This window comes from Hypomesus transpacificus, unplaced genomic scaffold (assembly GCF_021917145.1).
Source record: "Hypomesus transpacificus isolate Combined female unplaced genomic scaffold, fHypTra1 scaffold_152, whole genome shotgun sequence".
NCBI lineage: Eukaryota > Metazoa > Chordata > Actinopteri > Osmeriformes > Osmeridae > Hypomesus > Hypomesus transpacificus.
Genome location: NW_025813719.1, coordinates 348429 through 370307, shown reverse-complemented (window position 1 = coordinate 370307; position 21879 = coordinate 348429). Strand labels below are relative to the sequence as shown.

Genomic DNA, 21879 nt, shown 5'->3' with positions numbered 1-21879 from the left:
ACCAGGTTTTGTGAAAATAAATTGATGAACCAAAACAGCCACCAAAATGTGGCTCGTTGGTCTAGGAGTATGATTCTCGCTTAGGGTGAGAGAGGTCCCGGGTTCAAATCCCGGACGAGCCCTTTAGAGTACGTTGACAAAGGAAGGTACCTGGTGACGAGAGATCCTGTTTAAATCCAAGATCAGTCCTTTACCCGACGTGGTTTGGGGTGATTTACTGGGAGAGTTGCTCTTTTTGTCTAAGCATGTTATGTGAAAACAAATCAGTAAACCAAAACACTGACAGAAACGTGGCTCGTGGTATGATTCACGCTTTTCAGTGCGGAGCTTCTGATTAACCAGGTTTTGTGAAAACAAATTTATCAAGCAAAACAGCCACCAAAATGTGGCTCGTTGGTCTAGGGGTATGATTCTCGCTTAGGGTGCGAGAGGTCCCGGGTTCAAGTCCCGGACGAGCCTTTTAGAGTACATTGACAAAGGAAGGTACCTGGTATTGAGAGATCCTGTTTAAATCCAAGATCAGTCCTTTACCCGACGTGGTTTGGGGTGATTTACTGGGAGAGTTGCTCTTTTTGTCTAAGCATGTTATGTGAAAACAAATCAGTAAACCAAAACACTGACAGAAACGTGGCTCGTGGTATGATTCACGCTTTTCAGTGCGGAGCTTCTGATTAACCAGGTTTTGTGAAAACAAATTTATCAAGCAAAACAGCCACCAAAATGTGGCTCGTTGGTCTAGGGGTATGATTCTCGCTTAGGGTGCGAGAGGTCCCGGGTTCAAGTCCCGGACGAGCCCTTTAGAGTACATTGACAAAGGAAGGTACCTGGTATTGAGAGATCCTGTTTAAATCCAAGATCAGTCCTTTACCCAACGTGGTTTGGTGTGATTTACTGGGAGACTTGCTCTTTTCGTCTAAACATGTTATGTGAAAACAAAAAAGTCAACCAAAACACTAACAGAAACGTGGCTCGTGGTTTGATTCACGCTTTTCAGTGCGGAGCTTCTGATTAACCAGGTTTTGTGAAAATAAATTGATGAACCAAAACAGCCACCAAAATGTGGCTCGTTGGTCTAGGAGTATGATTCTCGCTTAGGGTGAGAGAGGTCCCGGGTTCAAATCCCGGACGAGCCCTTTAGAGTACGTTGACAAAGGAAGGTACCTGGTGACGAGAGATCCTGTTTAAATCCAAGATCAGTCCTTTACCCAACGTGGTTTGGGGTGATTTACTGGGAGAGTTGCTCTTTTCGTCAAAACATGTTATGTGAAAACAAATCAGTCAACCAAAATACTGACAGAAACGTGGCTCGTGGTATGATTCACGCTTTTCAGTGCGGAGCTTCTGATTAACCAGGTTTTGTGAAAATAAATTGAGGAACCAAAACAGCCACCAAAATGTGGCTCGTTGGTCTAGGAGTATGATTCTCGCTTAGGGTGAGAGAGGTCCCGGGTCCAAATCCCGGTCGTGCCCTTTAGAGTACATTGACAAAGGAAGGTACCTGGTAATGAGAGATCCTGTTTAAATCCAAGATCAGTCCTTTACCCAACGTGGTTTGGGGTGATTTACTGGGAGAATTGCTCTTTTTGTCTAAGCATGTTATGTGAAAACAAATCAGTAAACCAAAACACTGACAGAAACGTGGCTCGTGGTATGATTCACGCTTTTCAGTGCGGAGCTTCTGATTAACCAGGTTTTGTGAAAATAAATTGATGAACCAAAACAGCCACCAAAATGTGGCTTGTTGGTCTAGGAGTATGATTCTCGCTTAGGGTGAGAGAGGTCCCGGGTTCAAGTCCCGGACAAGCCCTTTAGAGTACATTGACAAAGGAAGGTACCTGGTAACGAGAGATCCTGTTTAAATCCAAGATCAGTCCTTTACCCGACGTGGTTTGGGGTGATTTACTGGGAGAGTTGCTCTTTTTGTCTAAGCATGTTATGTGAAAACAAATCAGTAAACCAAAACACTGACAGAAACGTGGCTCGTGGTATGATTCACGCTTTTCAGTGCGGAGCGTCTGATTAACCAGGTTTTGTGAAAATAAATTGATGAACCAAAACAGCCACCAAAATGTGGCTCGTTGGTCTAGGAGTATGATTCTCGCTTAGGGTGAGAGAGGTCCCGGGTTCAAATCCCGGACGAGCCCTTTAGAGTACGTTGACAAAGGAAGGTACCTGGTGACGAGAGATCCTGTTTAAATCCAAGATCAGTCCTTTACCCAAAGTGGTTTGGGGTGATTTACTGGGAGAGTTGCTCTTTTTGTCTAAGCATGTTATGTGAAAACAAATCAGTAAACCAAAACACTGACAGAAACGTGGCTCGTGGTATGATTCACGCTTTTCAGTGCGGAGCTTCTGATTAACCAGGTTTTGTGAAAATAAATTGATGAACCAAAACAGCCACCAAAATGTGGCTCGTTGGTCTAGGGGTATGATTCTCGCTTAGGGTGCGAGAGGTCCCGGGTTCAAGTCCCGGACGAGCCCTTTAGAGTACATTGACAAAGGAAGGTACCTGGTATTGAGAGATCCTGTTTAAATCCAAGATCAGTCCTTTACCCAACGTGGTTTGGGGTGATTTACTGGGAGACTTGCTCTTTTCGTCTAAACATGTTATGTGAAAACAAAAAAGTCAACCAAAACACTAACAGAAACGTGGCTCGTGGTTTGATTCACGCTTTTCAGTGCGGAGCTTCTGATTAACCAGGTTTTGTGAAAACAAATTTATAAAGCAAAACAGCCACTAAAATGTGGCTCGTTGGTCTAGGGGTATGATTCTCGCTTTGGGTGCGAGAGGTCCCGGGTTCAAATCCCGGACGAGCCCTTTAGGGTTCGTTGACAAAGGAAGGTACCTGGTGACGAGGGTTCCTGTTTAAATCCAAGATCAGTCCTTTACCCAACGTGGTTTGGGGTGATTTACTGGGAGAGTTGCTCTTTTCGTCAAAACATGTTATGTGAAAACAAATCAGTAAACCAAAACACTGACAGAAACGTGGCTCGTGGTGTCGTAAATAATTATTCCAGTTCCCGTGTATAGTGAAAATAAATCAGAGAGTCGAAGTGAGGAAAATCCTAAGTCCGTACAAGTCAAAAATAAACTAAGTCCAAAGGTTGAAAATTATTCCAAGTGTAGACAAGTGAAAAATAAACTAAGTCCAAACGATGAAAATTATTCTAAGTGTTGACCCGTCAAAAATCAGGCTAAGTCCCAACGTTGAAAATTATTCTAAGTCCAAACCAGTCAAAAATCAGGCTAAGTCCCAACAGATGCACTGAAACTCAGAGTATTGATGCAAAGGTTTATTCCAACACAGGGTAAAAAAAGGTATCCAAGTGAGTAAGCTCCCAAGAGCAGACTGTCCGTTTCTCTCCGGACAGTCCCTTTTATACTGTATTTTCTGCCTATTATTTGTGTCATTTTTTGCTATTGGTACAATACAGTTGGTCACAGATACATTATGCATCCTCACATTATTGGTACATTTCTGTTGATGACCATTTCTATGCTTTGTCACCCAATTGGCCCCTATACTAGGGTTTCTGATTACAGAAGCTGGGTCACGTTGGCATCTCTGTCCTTGCATAAATCTGACCATGTCCAGGCTCGTGTTGGGTGCACACTTATCTTGGTTTGGAGGAGTTTTCCTGCAGCTTGGCCTTATGTGTACGTTCTAATTTACGGCTAGGCCTCTGCATTCCTTAGAGTGGTACTTCCCTATCTTCCTTTGCTAAAACCAACGTTTCACACCTCTATTGTTTTTACTCAGTCAGAGCTTAGCATCACATTTCCCATAATACAACTTAGAGTATAATATAAGGAATAATTGAGACATTCACTTTTCAATTAGATAGTTCCATAAATCCCATAGTCCCATCTCCATCATTTTCAGCAGGGTGACGTAATTCTCTTCATCAATTCCCCCCTTTGGGACTTGCAAAGTCCCATCGTTACTAATGATGGGATGAGATTACAACTATCAAATAAAACAGTAGTAGTTACATAAAGATGATATGGACATGTAAATGTGAGAATACTGTCAGCTCGTAAAACACAACTGATAACAAGACCATTCTCTTCCATTATGCAGTTGAGGTAATAAACAGTAATGCAGACCTATGCATTATCAATTTTCATCTTGTGCATAAATGTCATCATGTGCGAAGCTTTACCTAGTGGCCTGGTGGTCTTCCTATCGCCCAATACTCGCATAAGCTATCAGCTTATAGCAACACATAGCAGGGGAGTGAAGTAAAAGGGTTATGGGTGACGGAAACTCCCCGTAGCCCCAATGATGCACATGGCGCAGGACATCAGGGCAAACTATGCTCATAATGCGACATGAGTATCTGTTCCAGCCTCTACCTAAGTATATAAGACAAACTGAGTCATCGCTAGTTGTCATACTGTACTATCCCGCTCATCCACCATCCACACTTCGGAAGCTTGGCACTGAGGTCCTGATTACTTATACAAAATTGGTCCGTCTCGTAAGTGTAAGATAAAAATGGTAAAAAAGGAAGAGTATAAAATACATAGTGTATGAATATACGTTGATTATACATATCACCCCAGCCAGTGGTCGTGACATATGAGATATAGGTGTTCGTTGCCACATGAAGATTTACTACCATTTCCCACCCAATGACTAGTGGTTATATGATGGGCTAGTGAGCAACGTGGTCATGCAACATTTAAAAATGTCCCCCTGCAGTATGCGAGGCTAACAACCAAAACAATGACATCAACACAACATTACTGCAGGGTCAGCAAACCAAAAACAAACAAGACATTGACAACAACACAACAGAAATCAGTTTGAAGACATGCAGTGAGGTTGACTGCGAGGTAATGTGGTATGATATCCATAACACTGAGGTAGATTGTGAGGTAAGGTTGTATGGTGTCCATAACACTGAATCAATTGTGACTTGTTCTTCGTGGTGATGGAGAATGAGTCCAACTACCCTTCGTCGTACTATCCACGTGGTGGCGGGTTTGGCGGGTAAATGCGTTGAGAGGTTCCCCACACCCGCTGCAATCTGTCCATCGTCTCTCTGAGCTCCTCATTCTCGCGAATCAGCACCAGATTATGGTGCTGAACTGCCAGACACTCGTCCTTCTGACGAGTGTCTTCCTGGCGGCGAACTCTCCACCGCTGAAGTGATTGCCCTCGCTTTCTAGCAGTAGCGAGACGTTGTCTAATCCTTCGGGACACACGTTGCTGGAGGCTCCTAAACTTAGCCCGTGACATGTCTCCGATCCGTTGTATGGCCTCAGTGGTCCAGGAACCGGTGATCATCATTTCGTCGTCTGCGTTGTCATCCGTCTCGTCATCAGGGCCCTCGTCCGCGTCGTCCGTGGATTCCCTCGCCGTTGGGCCCTCCGCTCCACCTGGTCTGGTCTGGTCTCCTGGAGGTGGTGGTTGGCCGCTGGATGATGGTGGTTGATCACTGGATGATGGTCCTGAGGGGGAGGCAGGTCTATGGGCTGGATCTGCCACTTCCTTTGTCTGGGGTCGCTGGGAACCTGACTTTCTTCTCCTACAGCGATAATTCTACACACTGGTATGGGGATTGGGGGACGCATGTCTACATCTCTAGGGGTCAATGGGGGTGGACTCTCTGGGGTATCTGGTACAGATGAAACCGGGGACACTAACTGACGTAAATCTAGACCTGGAGTTGGGGATTTCTGACTTGTTGGGGATGGCATGGATGAAGTTGGCGTCTGCCGGGGGGTTGGGTTGCCTTGGTCATTCTTCTGGTTGGGGTCGTCTGCCGTGTTCATCTAGTGACATAACACAAGATTAGTATTTGCCAAACTCCCCATGGTTTAGCTCGTACAGGTTAGATTTATACTTGAATTTTGGTGACTCCCCTAAATCCGTCATTTCTGTGTAAATCTCTAAATCGAGTTGGTTGTTAGTGGGAACCATATACAGTGATTCATCACTTTCCTCTCCTTTCGGATATACTTGTACGGGAAACTGTCCTGTTATTACTCCTGCCATCTTTTTTATCAGTCGCGCTACCAATGGCAATATGCAGCATGCCGCTACTACCACTATTATCACAATCATTGCCACAGCCATCGCTATCCCCCTCAGTAATTTAGGCCACGTTAAATTTGTCAACCAGCTCCATAACGCATTTGTTCCCGTCTTCCAATTGGAATGTATTACATGCTCCTGTCTTAGTTCTTTTAGATTAATCAGAGCTTTAGTAAGATTCCCCCCCTCCCCGGTGTGCATGGGAATGACGGTACAGCATTCTTTACCAATGAGATCGCAAACTCCCTGATCTTCTGCTAGTATGGTTTCAATGATAAACCTATTTTGCATGGCCATCAGCGAGGTGGCATGTAGTTGTTCTTTTACTCCTTCTAGGGCAGTTATTGTGTAGTTCATGAATCGTTGTTGGTTGTACCATAAGTAATTTATCCATCTGCTGTTACGTGCTATGTATTGAGCATTTATTACCTGACCGAAAAAGGGCAATGAGCCTGCTATACGTCCTGAGATTATCCAGTCATTACTTATGGCCATATGTTCAGTGGGCGTTCCGACCGGTATTTGGTCGTAAGAGATGTATACCGTGTCACCTGTCTTCCACTGAGTTTGTGTGTCTCTTTTTTGTTTGTTTTGTACTTGGCTTTGCGGTACTAACACTGTTACTTTTCCAGTTAGCATAACTGGGGTGCAGATACCCTCCCATCCCGGCTCTAACCTAATTTTAAGACTTTCGTCCCCTTCGCACAACCAAAATATATCTCCCAATGGTACTGTTCCTTCTGCGTAACTAGGTATGCGATATTGTTCAGTATCTGTGGATTCTATTTTATGGGTAATGTATTCACCGTCTAATACCAGCTGTTCGCACTTTATTGTAGCCGTGTCTGCCGTGGCGCACCGTCTGCCAAATACTTCCTGTTTACAACTCACTAATCCTTTGGAGTCAGTTAAAGCGTAGCGTTTAATCACATCCTCTATTTCCGTACCCCTTACTATACAAAATGGAAAAATTAGAGTTGGCGGGATCTTAACCAGGGGTGGCGCACTATAATCGCCCTTATTTAACGTTTCATCTAGTTTGCGCGGACAGACCGTCTCATCCATACTCATACTTTGGTATTTTCTATTCGCCATGTACATAGTACAGTAAGCAAAGCACTGGTCTAAGTCCGCACAGGACCCCAATGCACTGCCTGGGATGGGCCTGACCTGTGGAATCTTTTTTGCATTGTAACATGCTACACAGGTTTCCTGACTTACTTGCCGAGCTGAGTACTTCAGCCATTTGTAGAACAAGTTAGAATTGAGTTGCCCCGTTCTTATCGATTTAACTATGTCCTGGCTGCGTTTGACTCGACGGGTTACGGAGTATATTTTGATCATATTCCAGGCTCTCCGGGTATTCATTGTTTGTTTGGTGTTTACATCAATACATTGAGTTTTCAAGCATTTTATTGTTATTTTTGTCATTCCTTTGTCCCTGCACCTTTGGTTCGGGGAATAGCTGTAGATTAATACATTACTGGGGCCGGTTGTTATTATCACGTGACGGTTGGGTGGGTTGCTGTATGTTAAGTTAACTTCCTCTGCTAATGTTATATACCCTAGGTTGGCTGCCATAACTCCTACAGCTAATGCACATTTTGCCATCTGTATATCATCCATAGATGTTTTTGACTCATTAATGGGCACTTCCCGTTGTGGCGTTGGGTCATATTGGTGATATGGGGTGGGTAAAACCTGTTGAGTTGAGTTAGGTTGGGGATACATGGTGGGTTTCGGGCGTGCTAGCATCCACATCAAACTACCTGCCAACACTATGGCTGTCCCTATAAGCATCATCCCTATCCCTAGCTGTATCATGGCTGCACTATCTGGGTTTCTTTCCTCATGTCTCAAGGTGATTTCACGCCTTGATACATTCTTAACTGCCCGTTGACCCTCGCTTTGGTACTCCCTTAACTGGCGAGCAGCTGCTGACAATGTTGCTGTTGTTTGTGACTCTCTGCTGGACCAGTCTGTGGATCGTCTGAGTCCCTGCGGAGAGGAGTGTCCATCCCCATCCTGGAGTCCCTGCGGGGCGGTGACACCTGCCCCTGTTGTCTCCGGTAGAGCTGCTTCATTCCTAATCGCCTCAGTCTGTTCTGGATCTTCTGCTCTGCAGCAGTGATTTAAATGGTACCAAAACTTCTTACCGTCGACTTTTAGAGCTGTGTGGGTCGTTAGACGGACTCTGAAGGGACCCTCCCGTCTGGGCTCGTTCCACTTTCGTTTGAATACCTTCACGTAGACCCAATCTCCAGGCTCAACCGTCTGCAGGTTCTCTGGGATCTCTGCTTCCCTTTGCTCTGTAGCACCTTTTACCTGTGAGAACACTTCCTTATGTATTTGTGTTAAATGTAGTAGGTAGCTTTGCAGCTCCCTTTCCAATTTTTCTAGGGGAGGACCCGCAACGGGTCCTCTCAAATAAGGAACTGGAAGCGGTCTTCCAGTTGCCATCTCATGCGGTGTTAGAAATGTCATGCGGTTAGTACTTAAGCGCATTGCCATTAGTGCCAGCGGTAAAGCCTGTACCCAGTTTAACTTACCATCGGCCATGATCTTTGCTAACTTAGCTTTCAAGATACCGTTGGCCCTCTCGACTGTCCCTTGTGACTGGGGATGGTAAACACAGCCAAACCTTTGTCTAATACCTAGCATTTTCAATGCCAATTTAAAAGTTTCAGCCACAAAGTGCGGTCCATTGTCTGAGCTTATGCTATCCGGGACTCCGAATCTCGGAAAGACCTCTCTACACAGAAATTTTGCTACTGATCGGGAGTCTGGACCTGCAGTTGGTACCGCCTCTACCCATCTGCTGAATCGACATATTACTACCAAGATGTATCTCAGCCTTCCTATGCGTTGCGTCATGTCAACATAATCGATCATCAAATGTCGAAATGGTCCGTCAGGTGTTGGGATGTGTGATATGGGGGCAGGAAGTGTTTTCCTAACATTATAATGTGCACATACCTCACATTCGTGTAACACTCTATCAACTGTGGCTGCTAAGTATGGGGACCACCATACGGCCTGAAGACGACGTATAGTCTCCCCCCTTGCGCCATGGTCGCCGCCATGCGCATTCCTAACAGCAAAGCGTAACAACGAACTAGGTAGGACAAAATGTCCCTGACAGCTCCTCCATAGACCTTTGTGCGGTCCGTCTTGAGTGGTTTGTATCGCCCCCCGTCTCACCCACATGTCCTTTTCCTGGGGACTGACTCCGTCCTGTGCTAACACAAGGGAAGACAACGTGGTAAGAGGGGCAGGGTCCTCAGCTACCTGTACGGGTCCCATTACTGCCCCTGTCGCTGCCTGTCTGGCCGCCTCATCGGCCATATGTTACCCTTGGCTATGAGAGTATCTGTCTTTTGGTGGGCTGGGCACTTAATAATGGCCAAGGCCGTTGGAACGTGCATAGCTTCTAAAAGGTGCGAAATGGAGCTTCCGTGGCTGATAGTTGTACCATCCGCTCGGCGGAAACCTCTCTGTTTCCATATGTTACCATACACGTGACACAGACCATATGCATATGCAGAGTCAGTATAAACATTAAGACTCTTACCCGACGCCACCTGACATGCAGCTGTAAGAGCCTTGATCTCAGCCAATTGGGCTGAACATGGTTGGTCCACTTTTACAGATTGGAGTATCTCAAATGTGGTGTCATCCTTAAGCTGCACCACGCTGTAACCTGCATGGTTACCTACAGCATCCCTAAAGCAAGATCCATCCACAAACAATGTGAGGTCTGCTACGATGGGCTCATTGTGCAAGTCGTCGCGTGCCCGCATAAATACATCAGTTACATGAACACAATCATGTGGTGTCCCATCTACAGGTAACACCATCTTAGTTGCTGGGTTTACTATGCTGCACCTTTGAATGGTAAGCTCTGGTGCAGACAGTATCACCTCGTAGCCAGTCCGTCTGGCCTGTGTTAACACAAACCGGGGACTTGTGAGTAAGGCATACAGTTGATGGGACGTATATAACGTGACTGGGTGTCCCATGGTTAGTGATGTTGCCTTCTTGAAAGCAAAGACAGCGGCTGCCAGTCCCTGGTAGCAGGGTGGAAGTCCTGCCTCTACATTATCCAGTTTTGTACTGTAATAGGCTAACGGTTGTTTCCCAATGGGCGTGTCCTGCAACAACACAGCAGTAGCATATCCAGACCGTTCTGCAACATATAGGTGAAATGGTTTTGAGTAATCCGGATTGCCAAGGGCGGGGGCGGATTGCATGTCACTTTTAAGGGCCAAGAAAGCGCCCTCCGCCTCTTCGGTCCACTGCAGAGCAGCAGCATTACTGGTCTGCCCCGCAGCCCTAATAAGGGCCCGCAGAGGCGCTGATTTGAGGGCATAGTCACAAATCCATGGTCTACTGTATCCCGCCATTCCCAACAAGGTGAGCATTTGCCCTACCGTCTGTGGTTTCGGAGCTCTGGCTATAGCCTCTATCTGTGACAGAGCTATCTGCCTCTTATCCCCACTAAGTCGTCTCCCCAAATAATCAACTGTCGTCTGACAGAACTGCAACTTATCTCTACTGACCTTATGACCGCCTTCTGCCAGCTGGTTTAACACGGTGACAGAGTCTCTCACACTGCTCCTTTGAACTACTGCAAATAAGGATATCATCTACATATTGCAAGACGGTACTAGTGACGTGCAGGTTCTGCAGGTCCTGGGCCAACACTCGATTAAACACAGCTGGGCTGTCCAGGAATCCCTGGGGTAACCGAGTATAAGTCATTTGTTTGCCTTCAAAGGTGAAAGCAAACAGGTACTGTGAATCAGTGTGTAGGGGAACTGAGAAAAAGGCAGAGCACAGATCGATGACGGTGTACCATTTGGTACCTGGGGGTATGTTAGAAAGTAGTGTATGTGGATCGAGAACAATTGCCTTTGGAACGTCCACAATGGAGTTAATAGCCCGCAGATCATGTACTAACCGATAATCATTAGAATGTGGCTTCTTTATTGGAAAGATGGGTGTATTACAGGAACTTTTTGTCTCTATTAAGACTCCCGCATCCACTAAACCCCTAATCGTGGGTCTAATCCCGTCTATGGCGTGTTGTCGGAGTGGGTACTGCCTCTGGTATGGTAATCTTGCTCCCTTCTTCACTTTTATGTGTATGGGGTCTGCTGTCCGTATAAAACCCACATCCGTCTTATGTTTTGACCATAGGGATGGGGGCACCTGTCCTAACACATCTTCATGTTCCGACAATGGGCATTGATGTGATGGTGTCTTTACATTTACAACCACTATCTCAGCTGTCCCTACGTTGTAATTTCTCGCTGAAATTCTATGAAACCGGGCATCAGGAGATATGTGTAAGTACTTATTATTGGTGGGCCTCCAGTCTAACACTTGTAAAGCTGCTTTTATCATTGGTCCTAACTCACTAGATCGATGTCCTTCGGTTGTCATCAATGGGACATGCGGGGCTGAGTTCTGTACATGATACCATTCTCGTAATTCTGGTGGGAGTGTTACGGCTGCGGCTGCTCCTTCAGGGCCTACAAAAATATCCTGGCTGATGATGGAGTATTGTTTTTTATTGATCAGCTCCATCCAGCAGTCGGCATAGTCTGTGTAGTTTTGATGTTCGTCATATAGAAGAGTGCAGTGGAGCGGCATCTGTTGTGGTCTTGGTTTCCCTACCAATGCTTGGACCCACGGTTCCCATTCTTCCCATAATTGGATTAGTGAAGATTCTTGTGGGGCCAATTGTAGCCAGTACGCTAGCGGTGGTGTCCGGCTGTGATGATCTTGTGCTGTTACATTCATTAATGGACTTAAGCCATTTTGGAGTTCCTTTCCAACCATCACTGGCATCATCTGGTTTGCTGAGGGACCTTCATGGAACTCTATTTGCAGGCCGCGTTGAGTACACACAATGTTAGCTTTTAGTATGCAGAGAATGTCTCTTCCTAATAGATTGATGGGAGTGTGTGCGGAGTACAGTAGAGGCGCTACAATAGTTTTTCCTTCAATTTGCATCGTGAGTGGCTCCGTAAGTGGTATTACTTGTGTTTTCCCAGAAAAGCCTACAGTTCGGATGGATGAACTGGAGAGGGGGAGATTGAAGCCGTTTTTTCCAATGCATGAATACGTCGCTCCGGTGTCTACCATGAAGGCATGTTCTCGTCCTTGCACTGTAACTGGTATGGTGGGTTCTTCTCGTGGTTGTAGTGAGATAACTGGTGACATTATTGTTTCCCCCTCAGGCTTCTCCGGGCACCTCTATTGCCAGTCCGCTGCTGGTCCCCAAGACTGTGTTGGACAGTCTCTTTTGATATGTCCTGGTTGTTTACATCCCCAGCACACATTAGCTTGTTGATTGTCAGTGCGATTGGGGTAGGACTGCGCTTGTCCGTTCTGATTGGGGTTGGACTGTGTTTGTCCATACTGATTGGGGTTGGACTGTGCTTGTCCGTACTGCTGTGGGGGTGGGCCTTGTCCATACTGATTGGGGTTGGACTGTGCTTGTCCATACTGGTTGGGGTTGGACTGAGCTTGTCCATACTGCTGTGGGGGTGGGCCTTGTCCTCCTCCCCCCTGGGAGTTCCCACCTCGCTGCATAGGTCCACCTTTTCCCTTCCAGGATCGATAGATGCCATCTGGGGGTCCAATGTGCACATGGATTGGTGGCAGAGCTGTAGGGTTAACTATTGCTGCCTGTACTGGTCCTGTTGCAACAGGTGGCTTGGGTGGTGGCTGGAACATCACTGGGGCCTGGAGTGTCGGGTTCTCGGGAGCCTGGGGTGGTGTTGTTATTACCGGGGCTTGTGTCTTGGCTTTGTCTTTTTTCAGCTTACACAGTTCTCCCAGCTGCAGTTGCGCTAGCTTGTTGACAAGTTGCTTGTTTAGTTCTTCCGCCTCCCGCTTATCTTTCCTGCTATTATCAACGTGATGGACAATGTGTTCTGAGAACAGTGGCCAGTCCATTTTCATCAGACCCAACACACCGTCCAGACACTTCTGTACTTCCAGTGGCATTGCCTTCTTCACCATTAGCATAAACAGTCTCTGTGTGGTGTTGTTCGTGTTCCAGGCACTCCCTGTCTCATCTCTCCATCTGCGTTGGAAAACATGCAGAAACTTGGATGGACACTCGTCGTCTTTCAGCATTTCGCCTTCCAGCTTGGAGGGATCCATCTTCTCTGGGTAGTGTTTCCTTAGCTCTGCCCATACTTGGTTGCGATGACCTCCGAACCCTACACCGTCCACTTGGTTTCCGGACACCACTATTGGCAGTTGTGCACTCTGGAAGATTTCTTCTGTTATTTGTTTTCCGGCAGTATGCATCAGTAGAGCCTTTATATCTCCCAGAGCCAGAGTCACCCCTGCTGTGCTCTCTTCCAGTGCTGTTATCCATTTATTTGCTCCATCCGTGAGTGTGGGCAGTCTCCCTGCTAGGCCGATCATGTCCATGAATGACCATGGCACGTACATGGGATTTTGTCCAGCTCCTTTCACCACCAGGGGGCACAGTGAGGTTGGTGCGTCTAGGTCTTCTATTCCCCCTTCGGCTGGGTGGTCCATTTGGCTGGATCTTCTCCCCAGTGTTCCTCCATCTCTCACCCAGCGCCGCTGTTGCTCTCCCTGTGGGTGTCGTCTGGGCGGTGGACTGTCGACTAAAGCCTTCTCCACTTCCGCAGCTCTTCTGTCTTGTGGAGTTATGGTCCCTTCCAGACTTAAGTGCATTGCCCCTCTGTCGTTGTTCTGTTGCCATGCGCTGTGGGGATCCTTGTTTGGTCTGTCATAAGGCGTTGGCCTGGGCGTGGGTGTTTTTTCTCTGTGGACTCGTAATTTTGTCGTCAGGTTGGTTATTTCGTCATCCATCCTACGTAATGACTGCTCCCAGTCTTCACATGTCCGTGTGAGGTGGGCCCACTCCTCCGATGGTTGCCCTCTGCTTTTTTGTTTAGGCCGTGCCCCTGATGAGAGATATAGTGATTCTAGTTTCGGAGGTGTTTGATAAATTTCCTCGCCCTCCTCCTGTCGGATGTCTCGATGGTCACGTTGTCTCAGTGATTCAGCTCTCTTGGCTCCATGGCTCCATATCCGCCCCTCTTGATCGGATTCTTTTATTGCCTCTTCCAGGTAATTCAGTTTATCAGCCAGGTGCGCCACTTCTGCTTTGGCTGCCGCTTTCTCTTGGTACTCCCTTCTGTCTCGACTATCCTGGGACCGTTCACTAGCACATGTTGTTTTCCCGTCCTCTTTTCCCATGTCAGTTTCGACCAGCTGTCCTGACTTGACTGGTAGTTCAGGCGCTTGCCTAATGTGGATTTCAGGTGCTTTGTTCAGACTGAAAGTGAAATCTCCCTGTAGTTGCCCTGTTACTTTTCCTTCCTCAGGGCCCATGTTCAGGAGTGGATACTGTCCCATTCTGAATGGATTCATGTTGTCAGGATATGGGGGCGGCTCCGAAAGCCATGCTGGTGCGGTGGGGTCCTCACCCTGTACTCTCTCTATCCCTGTCTCCATTGCTGTAGCCACGTCATCTGTTTTTTCTTTTTCATTACTTCGTATTTTCCACATTGTTCTGGCCATCTGCTGGCGCTTTTGTCCATGCATTTTAAACCATCTTAACACCATTCTTTCCCTCGTCCTCCTGCCTAATCTCTTGTCACCGTGGTCTTCAGATTTATGGTGTTTGATATTGACCTCCATCTCCTCACAACACGCCCAATCAAAGGATCCACCTTTCGGCCAAAGTGGGTTGCGAACATGCCATTTCTTCATTAGTTTTAATTTCATTAGTAATTAATTTTTTGTCCTCTGGGTGGCGCTTTATTATTATCTCCATTGGGACCTTCGACTGGCTGTCTCTGGCCCCCCCTCTACTGTTACCGTGAGTGATCCCCATGTAGATTTGTTGTGCTCTGTTGGCCAAGGACCCGGGAAGCTCCGGTTGGTCGTCTGTTTCCCTGATTTTATTTATCTCTATCAAATAGCTCATTGGCTGTCCTAGTTGGTGTTCTGCGGCTCAGTTGGAGTCCTGCACCAGCTCCTCAGATCTATCTTATCTTGGAGGTCTGGTAATATGATCCCTGCTCAACCTACTGGGAATAACAGTGACACCGAGTGATGGATCTGGGGCTAACTTGTCCCGTTATTACCCTCCCGACACTGTAAGGCGGATATCACCAGTATATTTGCCAATGTGGTCCGCTCTAAGAGCTGGGCCAGACTGTTACAGTTACACAAACAATGCAATGCTTGTTGCTCAAGACATGTCTGAGAAAAACCGTCTTCTGGGCTTAATTTTATAATCAAGCTTTAAATGTATTTGGTGGGCTTTTTACCCCTTTTATGTTAATCAATGTGTAAGAATGGAACACCGTCTATATCACGGAACTCCCGAGTCTTTGATGCGTTTAGTAATACTTTTTGCAAATGCTGTTCTGTGTAACTCACACCAGTCCCTCTGACTTCAGACTGTCGTTAAAGTTTCACACAGACCTCTGGTGTTTCCTCCCAGCTTTACCATCTGTATGTGATTTATTTGCAAATGGGACACTGCTCTTCCTGCCACTCAGTAAATCAAATACAACCTAGTGTGAAACTACAAGAAACGGAAGGACGGGTAGCAAGAGTCTAAGTGTGTACCTGTGTGTGGGGTGTGTGTAGGTGTCAATGTATGAATATATATGTGAGTGTGTGTATACGAAAGTGTGTGTGTGTTGTGTGCGTGTGTGTTGTGGGTATGTGTGTATATGAGAGAGAGAGTGTGAGTAGGTGTGTCGTGTGTGTGCGTGTGAGGGGTGTCTGGATGAGTGTGTGTGTGTGTATGTGTGTATGTGAGAGCAAGAGAGTGTGAGTATGTGTATCTGTGTGCGCGTGTGGATGTGTATGTATGAGTGTATGAGGGAGAGGAGTGTGTGTGGTGAGGGGTGTGTGTGGACGTGTGTGTCTGTGTAGGTGTGCGTGTGAATATGTGAGTGTGTGTGTGAGGTTGTGAGTGAGTGTGAGTGTGTGTACCTGTGTGCGTGTGAATATGTGAGTGTGTGTGTGAGGTTGTGAGTGAGTGTGTGTATGTGTGTGTGTGTGTGTGAGTGAAAGATGGTATGTGGAGTGAGTATGTGTGTGAATGTGTGTGGATGTGTGAGTGTGTATGTTGTGTGAGAGGTGTGTGTGAGTGTATGCAGGGGAAAGGGTGGTAGAGGAGAGAGGAAAGGGGAGGGGGGAGATGTGAGAGAGGAAAGAGGAGAGAGGAAAGAGGAGATGTGGGAGAGGAGTGAGGAGAGAGGACAGAGGAGTGAGGTGATGCGAGAGGGGGAGGAGGGAGGAAAGAGCAGAGAGGAGATGTGAGAGGGGAGGGAGGAGAGAGAAAAGAAGGAGAGGCTCAACTCAAGCTGGGGAGAGCAAAATGGGCGTGGCCACTTGCTTGGTGGCAAGAGCGAGTGAGAGAGGGAGAGAGAGCGGAGGGGTCCCTTCGCAAAGAGCGAAACTTACGCAGATGGGAGTTGTCCGTCGAAGTTCAGACAACCTTCCCACACAACTATATCTGTTTTCAACTGTTCCAGAGAACCACCACTTATATGTCCCACAACTTAGTACTCTCAAACTCATGAAACACTGAAACAGAGCTCTCCGTCGGCTCTCACAATCCCATTCCCATTCACTTTATCTATAACTTTGATGTTCAGTCTGGGGCAGAGATGGAGTGGCTTTTTAACCGATTCTTTCAGACTTCTCTCCCTGTAAACCCCACTCTGTCTCCTGTTTGGAGTGCCTTGGTGATTTGCAGTCTGCTTTCTTTCAAGCCGAACGGACTCCGCAGATCCACAGAGATTTACAGGCTTGTCTCTCTAAAATACACTTCTTCGGGTTAAAGGGGAAACCTATGTTAACCTGCGGGGCAGCTTGCTATTTTTTTTTGCTAATTATTCATAATTTGGTTGGACACAAACACTAGGCAAAATATATATAAGCCTATTTTCTACGTTTCACATGTTATTACACTTACGTTCTAGCAACAAAAGGTATCTGTTGTATATCAGAAATATGCTGTTCTACCTTTTAGTACCAATAACACTTTTATTTTAACTTTCTGAAAATTCCCCAAATGCTCTATGGTTTGCTATTACTTTAAATGAAAAACTACAATTACAAAATCCTTACGGAATAACGTCAAATGTGAAACAATATTCAACTCAATTTACATAAATCTGTAATTTTGTCTGTTCACCCGCTGCCCCGTCCGAGAAAACGGACAGCGTCTGTCTACCGGTCGTGTCTCCCTCGGGGAGTCTCCGAGCGGTACTCTGAGTTGCCTCTCGTCAGCTCCAATCAGGTTTAAAATCAAGCCTCTACCTTCCCCTTTCCTGACAGCGGTCTACCTATATTATAATGCTGTGCAAAGCGCAGGTCACTTTGTCTTTTTCTCTCTATTTCAACAACCTGCTCTACAACACGTTCTATGACTTTTGTCTAAAATCTACTCATGCAGTATATACAAGCAAATTTACAAGCATTGGTTCTGGCCAGTTTTATTATCTGTCGCCCCTCCAGCGACCCACGCAGTTTTTTACAAAGTACTTTCATTCCCCCCAAGGGAAACCGCCGGCTCACTCCCAATTTAGACCAGCTGAAGGGAGTCGCTCTCTTGACTTAGACCAGCCAGGAGCTCTGCCAACTTAAACCAGTTGGGCGTCGCTCTCCCAACTTAGACCAGATGGGAGGCGCTCTCCCAACTTAAACCAGCTGGGAGTCTCTCCCCCAACTTAGACCAGCTGAAGGGAGTCGCTCTCTCGACTTAGACCAGCCGGGAGCCGCTCTCTCGACTTAGACCAGCCGGGAGCCACTTGTATTTATTTATCCCCAAGGATAACTGCCTCGCTTACTAGCGCGGAGGACTTCACACATTTGTTATTTACTTATCCTTAAGGATAACTGCCTTGCTTACTAGCACGGAGGACTTCACACATACTACAGTTGTACTACTATTATTCTAAACACACTAAAACAGAAAATACAATTTATATAGGGCGACACAGGGTTCTCTCTCTACAGAGTCTCAAAAAATAACTCACAGCGTAGCGATTAATGCCAACGTCTCGCCGTCAAAGCAAGCCAAAGCAAACATCCTGCAAATACTAAGCATGCAATCAGCCAGCAAATGATAGACGTACGTTCCATGTTAGTCATTCATTCTTTCCGCACCATAGCAAAACATATAGGCAACAATTATTACAATTATTAAAAATCACAAATTAATAAAATATATAAAAATACATGTACGTTTGAATCAAAACTGTGGTTGCAGTGCACTAATATATTTTATAAATCCAATTTAAAAACTAGGTTATTTTGAAAAAATGACACTATACCAGTATCGGGCCTGGGCGGACACACTCGGACACGCATTCAAATTTAGCAGAGTAAATGGTCTGCTTATCTTGTAAATTTTGTGGCCAAGCGTGTTCCGAAGTGCGTCCTCCCGGGACCCGTTAGCTTAGCGTCGGTAAATTGCCTCCTGGATCGGTTTGCCAAATGTCGTAAATAATTATTCCAGTTCCCGTGTATAGTGAAAATAAATCAGAGTGTCGAAGTGAGGAAAATCCTAGGTCCGTACAAGTCAAAAATAAACTAAGTCCAAAGGTTGAAAATTATTCCAAGTGTAGACAAGTGAAAAATAAACTAAGTCCAAACGATGAAAATTATTCTAAGTGTTGACCCGTCAAAAATCAGGCTAAGTCCCAACGTTGAAAATTATTCTAAGTCCAAACCAGTCAAAAATCAGGCTAAGTCCCAACAGATGCACTGAAACTCAGAGTATTGATGCAAAGGTTTATTCCAACACAGGGTAAAAAAAGGTATCCAAGTGAGTAAGCTCCCAAGAGCAGACTGTCCGTTTCTCTCCGGACAGTCCCTTTTATACTGTATTTTCTGCCTATTATTTGTGTCATTTTTTGCTATTGGTACAATACAGTTGGTCACAGATACATTATGCATCCTCACATTATTGGTACCTTTCTGTTGATGACCATTTCTACGCTTTGTCACCCAATTGGCCCCTATACTAGGGTTTCTGATTACAGAAGCTGGGTCACGTTGGCATCTCTGTCCTTGCATAAATCTGACCATGTCCAGGCTCGTGTTGGGTGCACACTTATCTTGGTTTGGAAGAGTTTTCCTGCAGCTTGGCCTTATGTGTACATTCTAATTTACGGCTAGGCCTCTGCATTCCTTAGAGTGGTACATCCCTATCTTCCTTTGCTAAAACCAACGTTTCACACCTCTATTGTTTTTACTCAGTTAGAGCTTAGCATCACATTTCCCATAATACAACTTAGAGTATAATATAAGGAATAATTGAGACATTCACTTTTCAATTAGATAGTTCCATAAATGTAACCCATCTCCATCATCTCCATCATTTTCAGCAGGGTGACGTAATTCTCTTCATCAGTGGTATGATTCACGCTTAGGGTGCGAGAGGTCCCGGGTTCAAATCCCGGACGAGACCTTTAGAGTACGTTGACAAAGGAAGGTACCTGGTGACGAGAGATCCTGTTTAAGTCCAAGAGCAGTCCTTTACCCAACGTGGTTTGGGGTGATTTACTGGGAGAGTTGCTCTTTTTGTCTAAGCATGTTATGTGAAAACAAATCAGTAAACCAAAACACTGACAAAAACGTGGGTCGTGGTATGTTTCACGCTTTTCAGTGCGGAGCTTCTGATTAACCATGTTTTTTAAAAATAAATTGATGAACCAAAACAGCCACCAAAATGTGGCTCGTTGGTCTAGGGGTATGATTCTCGCTTAGGGTGCGAGAGGTCCCGGGTTCAAATCCTGGATGAGCCCTTTAGAGTACATTGACAAAGGAAGGTACCTGGTGACGAGAGATCCTGTTTAAACTCAAGATCAGTCCTTTACCCAACGTGGTTTGGGGTGATTTACTGGGAGAGTTGCTCTTTTCGTCTAAACATGTTATGTGAAAACAGAAAAGTCAACCAAAACACTAACAGAAACGTGGCTTGTGGTTTGATTCACGCTTTTCAGTGCGGAGCTTCTGATTAACCAGGTTTTGTGAAAACAAATTTGTCAAGCAAAACAGCCACCAAAATGTGGCTCGTTGGTCTAGGGGTATGATTCTCGCTTTGGGTGCGAGAGGTCCCGGGTTGATATCCCGGACGAGCCCTTTAGAGTACGTTGACAAAGGAAGGTACCTGGTGACGAGGGTTCCTGTTTGAATCCAAGATCAGTCCTTAACCCAACGTGGTTTGGGGTGATTTACTGGGAGAGTTGCTCTTTTCGTCTAAACATGTTATGTGAAAACAGAAAAGTCAACCAAAACACTAACAGAAACGTGGCTCGTGGTTTGATTCACGCTTTTCAGTGCGGAGCTTCTGATTAACCGGGTTTTGTGAAAACAAATTGATGAACCAAAACAGCCACCAAAATGTGGCTCGTTGGTCTAGGGGTATGATTCTCGCTTTGGGTGCGAGAGGTCCCGGGTTGATATCCCGGACGAGCCCTTTAGAGTACGTTGACAAAGGAAGGTACCTGGTGACGAGGGTTCCTGTTTGAATCCAAGATCAGTCCTTAACCCAACGTGGTTTGGGGTGATTTACTGGGAGAGTTGCTCTTTTTGTCTAAGCATGTTATGTGAAAACAAATCAGTAAACCAAAACACTGACAAAAACGTGGCTCGTGGTATGATTCACGCTTTTCAGTGCGGAGCTTCTGATTAACCATGTTTTTTGAAAATGAATTGATGAACCAAAACAGCCACCAAAATGTGGCTCGTTGGTCTAGGGCTATGATTCTCGCTTAGGGTGCGAGAGGTCCCAGGTTCAAATCCCGGACAAGCCCTTTAGAGTACATTGACAAAGGAAGGAACCTGGTGACGAGGGTTCCTGTTTAAATCCAAGATCAGTCCTTTACCCAACGTGGTTTGGGGTGATTTACTGGGAGAGTTGCTCTTTTTGTCTAAGCATGTTATGTGAAAACAAATCAGTAAACCAAAACACTGACAAAAACGTGGCTCGTGGTATGATTCACGCTTTTCAGTGCTGAGCGTCTGATTAACCATGTTTTTTGAAAATAAATTGATGAACCAAAACAGCCAACAAAATGTGGCTTGTTGGTCTAGGGGTATGATTCTCGCTTAGGGTGCGAGAGTTCCCGGGTTCAAATCCCAGACGAGCCCTTTAGAGTACATTGATAAAGGAAGGTACCTGGTGTAAATCCAAGATCAGTCCTTTACCCAACGTGGTTTGGGGTGATTTACTGGGAGAGTTGCTCTTTTTGTCCAAACATGTTATGTGAAAACAAATCAGTAAACCAAAACACTGACAAAAACGTGGCTCGGCGTATGATTCACGCCTAGGGTGCAAGAGGTCCGGGGTTCGAATCCCGGACGAGCCCTTTAGAGTGCGTTGACAAAGGAAGGTACCTGGTTACGAGGGTTCCTGTTTAAATCCAAGATCAGTCCTTCACCCAACGTGGTTTGGAGTGATTTACTGGGAGAGTTGCTCTTTTTGTCTAAGCATGTTATGTGAAAACAAATCAGTAGGCCAAAACACTGACAAAAACGAGGCTCGTGGTATGATTCACGCTTTTCAGTGCGGAGCTTCTGATTAACCATGTTTTTTGAAAATGAATTGATGAACCAAAACAGCCACCAAAATGTGGCTCGTTGGTCTAGGGGTATGATTCTCGCTTAGGGTGCGAGAGGTCCCGGGTTCAAATCCCGGACAAGCCCTTTAGAGTACATTGACAAAGGAAGGAACCTGGTGACGAGGGTTACTGTTTAAATCCAAGATCAGTCCTTTACCCAACGTGGTTTGGGGTGATTTACT

At 45.9% G+C, this 21879-nt stretch overlaps 6 non-coding genes across 6 annotated transcripts; all 6 read left to right on the top strand.

Moving 5' to 3' along the window:
- The first annotated feature begins 387 nt into the window (after window positions 1-387).
- trnap-agg lies at window positions 388-459 on the top strand. The gene has a single exon. It is a non-coding gene; the product is annotated as a tRNA-Pro (tRNA).
- A 265-nt stretch (window positions 460-724) lies between these two features.
- Window positions 725-796, top strand: trnap-agg. Its single transcript has one exon. It is a non-coding gene; the product is annotated as a tRNA-Pro (tRNA).
- Window positions 797-2409: 1613 nt separating this feature from the next.
- On the top strand, window positions 2410-2481 carry trnap-agg. Its single transcript has one exon. It is a non-coding gene; the product is annotated as a tRNA-Pro (tRNA).
- Window positions 2482-2746: 265 nt separating this feature from the next.
- Window positions 2747-2818, top strand: trnap-ugg. The gene has a single exon. It is a non-coding gene; the product is annotated as a tRNA-Pro (tRNA).
- Window positions 2819-19807: 16989 nt separating this feature from the next.
- On the top strand, window positions 19808-19879 carry trnap-agg. Its single transcript has one exon. It is a non-coding gene; the product is annotated as a tRNA-Pro (tRNA).
- A 1831-nt stretch (window positions 19880-21710) lies between these two features.
- Window positions 21711-21782, top strand: trnap-agg. Its single transcript has one exon. It is a non-coding gene; the product is annotated as a tRNA-Pro (tRNA).
- Window positions 21783-21879: the final 97 nt, after the last annotated feature.